Source organism: Eucyclogobius newberryi, unplaced genomic scaffold, assembly GCF_026437365.1.
Source record: "Eucyclogobius newberryi isolate DKJ021-1_F unplaced genomic scaffold, fEucNew1.0.hap1 SCAF_159, whole genome shotgun sequence".
NCBI lineage: Eukaryota > Metazoa > Chordata > Actinopteri > Gobiiformes > Gobiidae > Eucyclogobius > Eucyclogobius newberryi.
The window spans coordinates 197473-203344 of NW_027315789.1; the positions used below are offsets into that span (position 1 = coordinate 197473).

The 5872-nt window shown below is 44.1% G+C and overlaps 1 non-coding gene and 1 pseudogene across 1 annotated transcript; both read left to right on the forward strand.

The window, feature by feature from the left end:
* The first annotated feature begins 5069 nt into the window (after positions 1-5069).
* Positions 5070-5235, forward strand: LOC140361364 (U1 spliceosomal RNA). Its single transcript, XR_011927000.1, has one exon. It is a non-coding gene; the product is annotated as a U1 spliceosomal RNA (small nuclear RNA).
* A 165-nt stretch (positions 5236-5400) lies between these two features.
* Positions 5401-5515, forward strand: LOC140361365 (U2 spliceosomal RNA; annotated as a pseudogene).
* Positions 5516-5872: the final 357 nt, after the last annotated feature.

Here is a 5872-nt window from a genome sequence, read left to right on the forward strand (position 1 = left end):
GTTATGCTCAGGATGTGGGCGCCTTGACAAAGCGTCAGCGTCAATGTTTTGAACTCCTGATCTGTACTTGAGACTAAAATCATATGTAGACAAAGCCGCAAGCCAACGGTGACCTGTTGCATACAGTCCTCAGCAGCGCAGCTCATCGCTTATTTGTAAATTTAAAAGCAAATTCTAGCCATCACTACAATGAATAAAACACGTCTCAATAGCCTTGCCACATCTTGAGTGCTCCTGTCGGCCTCTTGCCACACCTTGAGTGCTCCTGTCGGCCTCTTGCCACACCTTGAGTGCTCCTGTCGGCCCTGCAGAACGCACTGGACTGACTTTGTGTCATCCAACTCTCCTATGCAACAACTATTCTGCAATAAAAACAGCACGATGTGAGAGATTATCATTAGCTACCATTTTTCTTTGTCTGTTTCGTATTATTTGGCCCGAGCGCCACGAGCTGGCGAGGGGCCTGACAGGTCCATAAGGCCGTGCCAGAAGGTAGCTCGCTTAGTCCACTTTTACCCAATACATTAAAATGAGGAGTAAGCTAGTATGCACAAATTTTCCTCTGTCTGACTTCAATCTGGTAAGATCAGGATAAGTGAGGCTTTCATATTGTGAATCACTTCACCTTTTGTCATTTTGTAGTGAAGCACCACAGTTTAATAAGATATTTAGTTCAACTGTTTTACAGGTCGTATAGACACATTTGTAACAGTAACAATGGGTCAACTTTGTATGGAGTTACTTTGGTACTGAAAGAAAAGGAGACAAAGAACTTTATGTCTTTTATTAACTACTTGATGCAAAGTGGTAATACAAATTAAAAATCAGTACATTGATACTTTGAAAAGAATACATTGTTGGGAAGGTGAAAGAAAAGCAAAACAAATGGGCAATGTTTCTTAATTTGATTATTAAGTATTCCATGTACTTATAATTACTACAATTGACAGTTGTTGGCTGTTGTAGATGGGTTAGGGTACCCTAACCTAGTGGTCTTGTCTTTGTGTCCTGAAAAAGGAGGAAAAGGGTTAGTTAGTAAAATAGATTCTTTGGAAAAATCTGTTTCTTTGTAAATGTCATTAAATTAGTAATACTTTGATGATCTGATCTTAGTCTGCCTTCTCCCCCTTCACCTGTCCGGCATGGTTGAACCTGCCAGGGGTGTAGACCCCTGCCCTTCTTAGCTCGTGGGATCATGAAAGTACCCAAGCCCATCCACCACAGCAAGGTGTCAGATCACGGATGGGCCCCCCTAAACCGAGCTGGATGACCACTGCTCTGGAGGATAAATGCATTTAAAAAGAAATAAATGTGACTAGTTTGAAAAGATGAATCTACAGTTAACCATGTCTCTACCACAGCATTACAGTTAGGCCGCCAATGCTGTGTGCATGAAGCCAAATCTGACACATGTCGAGCCAAACCATGGACATTCATGAAAAAGAATGTCAGAACATGTGCCTCCAAGTGCCAGGGCAAACTTTGGACCATGAAGGGAGGCATGCTCTCAAGGGCCGCTCTGATGCCATTGTTGCAATAAATGCCATCTTCTTTATAGTCTTGAATAATCAGACCCTCTAAACTCCTAACACGACTAAGGGCCACATACGCCTGACCCGCCGTAGATACTTTCTTAAGAGACACTATGGCTTTATCGATGGTTACACCTTGTACTTTATGTACTGTACACGCCCACGCGAGTTTTAGAGGAAACTGCCGCCACTTTTCGCCTCTTTTATTGGCATGTTCCTCCTCTGGTTCTATGCGGGTAGAACCAGTCAGGTCTGCAGCGGTACGTGTTTACCTCCTTCTCTGCGCACCTACACCATCGTCGTCAAATTTAACATATATTGCTAAAGGAGACAGCTTTTCCTGTGGATTTTCAACTATATGTGTAACAAAGCCACATACCCCATTTACTAGACCGTCGGCTAAATCTACATTTTTACACAGCCTAACGCCTGCATTTACCCCCAGGATTAAAGTCTCCTCCAAACTGGCTTGTTTGGACTTACGGAGATGTCCTTTCAGTTGTTTTAATTTCCCTGTCTTTTTGTCATACCCAAAATCTCGCGCACAGACTGGTATCGTCTCCTCGCATACTCGATTTAATACTTTGAAAGTATGATTTCACACAAACTGTTTTTTGGTGAAAATGTGCAACACGTCAGGATCTTCACTAGTTTCAAGACTTTGTAATAAAGCTCGATCGTCATCAAGCATGTGTGTTCCTCTTGAGCCGGTTTAGCAGCTCTGCAAGAGTCTTATCGCTTTGTCTCACTATTGTGCCGCAATTTTGAATAAATCTATTCCTAATCCTCTTCCTTGTACAGAGGATGACCCATGACTGGTGACAATTGAAAGAAAACCCTTACAACTATAATAGACAAATTTCCAAATGGAGAATGTACGTAAATATCTTTTTGTCGACCATAGATATTTCATCAATATTACAATTAGTAGATCAACGTATTTAGCACGCAATGTATTGAGCTTCTCCTCCCCCAGCGGTGTGTAGGGGAGGGAAATACTTGCACTGATACTAAATGTTGAATGGATAGTAGCCGCCTGTAAATTATATGCTGCTATCCCTGTCGGAGCCGTTAATAAAACGCTGACATTATCAGGACTCTGGCACGTAGGAGCCAATAACCGAGACGCCTCATATTGAATCGCTCTAATCAGGTGACTTTTCCCAGTGCCTGCTCCACCCGTAATAAAAACGTGTAATAGGTCAGGGTTCTTGCTTAAATGGCTGTATTTTTCTCACAAGTGAAAGACCCTCTTTACGACTCATGACATTTTTCTGATTGCTCACGGCCAAGTCGGGAATGGGCTCTTGCTCATGCTCAGAGTTGACTCCCTGCATCATCTCTCTGTTCTCCTCCTTGCATCCTCTAAGACGTCATCACCGTCCATCTGCTCCTGGATCTCCTCCAGGTCCTCAGCCGCAAGTTCAAAGCAACGCCTATTTGAATCAACAATCGATTTAACTGTATGTAGGGACCTGTCACTCAAACGAACTTCACAGTTTTTATAAAATTCCTCAAACGTATCATACGGAGGCGGCTTAAGGTCACCCTCAATGCGATATGGCAGGAATAACTGAAGGATACTTTGATGAAATAACTCTAACTTTAGTCTCATAAAACCGTGCATCATGAAAAACTGCAGGCTTGGTCCGTGTTCTCTTAATAATTGCACCCAAATGATTTTGTAACATAATAGATTTTTTTACATTTGTCAGACTGAGTAAGCGATACTCGGATAAGAATGTCATAATGCACATTAAAGGTCTCGTTATGTGGTCTACCCAAGTAACGATCAATAGTGTTTCTCATCCAAATATCGTCCGGCCTTTCCTCATCTATTTCCTCATCTATTTCCTCATCTATTTCCTCATCTACTTCCTCATCTATTTCCCTTATGGCTCTGCTCATGTGAACTATATTATCGCCTGTTGGAATGAATCCCTGTTACACCATAGACAGCTTCCTGCGCAGACCATCTCGATTATGAAGATGACTAATATTTTGCTCTAAGATTACCTTTAGAAGCCTATTTTGTGCACAACTTAAGAGCAAACACATTTCACTTCCAGACCAAGAAATATATGAAATAATGTACACAACACAAGCCCACGCATCTATAACAAACTGGATGTCCATATTGGCATTCCAGCAAATGAATAACTTCTCGTTGTAATTATTAATCCAGACTTTGTCGAGTTCCCTGTCTGAAACTGTGTGTGTGTCCGCCTAAAACGCCGTACACACTGTGATAACCCAAAGGACGCAAACAATTCCTGAGCACTAAGAGACAGGTTATGTTCATCAAGAACCCTAACCCTTCTTAAGCGCAGCCATAATAACTTCAGCTTGTTCCCTTGTAACAAGTGGGACAGATTCAGCTGTTTGGTGAACGTACGCATCAATATTGGGCAGGGCAAATTAAAATAGCACACCTTTTTACCTTTACTACACGTTTGGAGTGACTTTTGGACTGCTGCTGCACCAAAGTAACTTTTTCCAATAGATGTGGGTTTGAGGGCCGTTTACAGGTGACTTATTTATCCACAAACGTAAAGACCTCCCGGTCAGAGTTTACCCCAAGTTTCAGAGCCTGGTCTATCCAATGAGACGGTGACAGTGTGGACTTGCCCTCTGCTGGAATTCTATGCAATAGAAATAATCTATGACTTTATTGATGGTTGAGCTGGTGACATAATAACTTTATGTAAAAATCTGTGCCAACGGGAGTCAAACATGCAAGCCGCGGTTACAGGGTGACGATGCAAAAGGTCACATCTCTCAGCCCAGTCCAAATCTGCACCCTCCGGGTCCAACCTTCCTGCTTTAAGAGTGTTTTCAAGAGGCTTGGCCACCGGAGATCTGCAGAACTAAAGGAGCAAAACCACCACGGAATACCGAGCTGACGAATGAATACAACAAAAAAAGTGTGCCGATTGCAAGAAGGGCGGCGTTCCTCTTATAGGTGTCATAAAGCGATAACCGTTATCAAACTGTAGTAATTCCTGTAAAGCAGCAATACCATGACCGGAATGTCGCTTTTCGCAAAGCTATGGGCACACAACCTGCTCAACTTCCAACTTTAAACCAGACTTGAGAGCATCAGCTGAAGGGTCTTTATCAGCTGAAGGGTCTTTATCAGCTGAAGGCTCTTTATCAGCTGAAGGCTCTTTATCAGCTGAAGGGTCTTTATCAGCTGAGGGACAACAAGAGATCTTTCCAATTTTTTGATGCCCTGCTTCAATGCGGGGCTTTTCTACCTATGTCTAAAGCAAGCAAGCGGTCATCCTCCAAGAGCAAAGGTTGTGTCTTGTCGGCCTTTAAACATGCCCTTGCGTACCCTCCGTTTGGCATCCCGTGTTCAAGAACTTTAAAAGTAAAAAAGAGTGCTTAGAACGCACAGACTTGCGTGTGTATCGCTGCCGTTTAACCTGGGGCTCAATCGTCGGGTGGAAGCTGGTCCATGCAAATGGCCGGAAGGACCATGCTGCCACATTGCCTCTTCCAGGGCCTGGGCCTTGGCTCGGAGCGGAGCAACTCATACTTACCTGGCAGGGGCGACACCATGATCAGGAAGGTGGTTCACCCAGGGCGAGGCTCGTCCATTGCACAAACAGGATGTGCTGACCCCTGTGAATTCCCCAAATGTGGGAATCTCAACTGCATAATTTCTGGTAGTGGGGGACTGCGTTCGCGCTCTCCCCTCTTGTTTTTTGTCAGAGGAAATAAAAAAAAAACCAAAGGGTCGTTCTCATGTACGCCGCGCGTGCTCCGGCCTCTCCGCCGGGCGCTTTGCGCGGGCGCCGCTTTGGACCGTTGACGGGAGGGTCAGCGTGGGGAGAGCTCACTGCTCCCCGAAGCCATGGTGGGCATCGCTTCTCGGCCTTTTGGCTAAGATCAAGTGTAGTATCTGTTCTTATCAGTTTAATATCTTATACGTCCCCTACGCGGGGACCGTATATTAAATTGAGTTTTTCAAACCCATCCTCGACAAGTAAAGTCTTCGCATGAGGGCGTGCTTCTGCCCGGTTTCGAGCCCGGGACCTTTTGCGTGTGAGGCAAACGTGATAACCGCTACACTACAGAAGCGATAGTGTAGCGCATGTACGTTGGTGGGACAAGTCCTAAGCGTCATTGCAACGCTTTCGTGCTGGGTAAAACGCACTTTCTCTCCCCGTCTGGGAATATATAATATCTGATATGTCCCCTACCCGGGGACCATATATTAAATGATTTTTGGACCAGGGAGATGTATAAGTCTAATAGACTCAAATTGCTTCAAAATATGAAATATAAATTTAAAGGAATGTGGAAGTGGAATCTTGCAACGAAACACTGTGCTC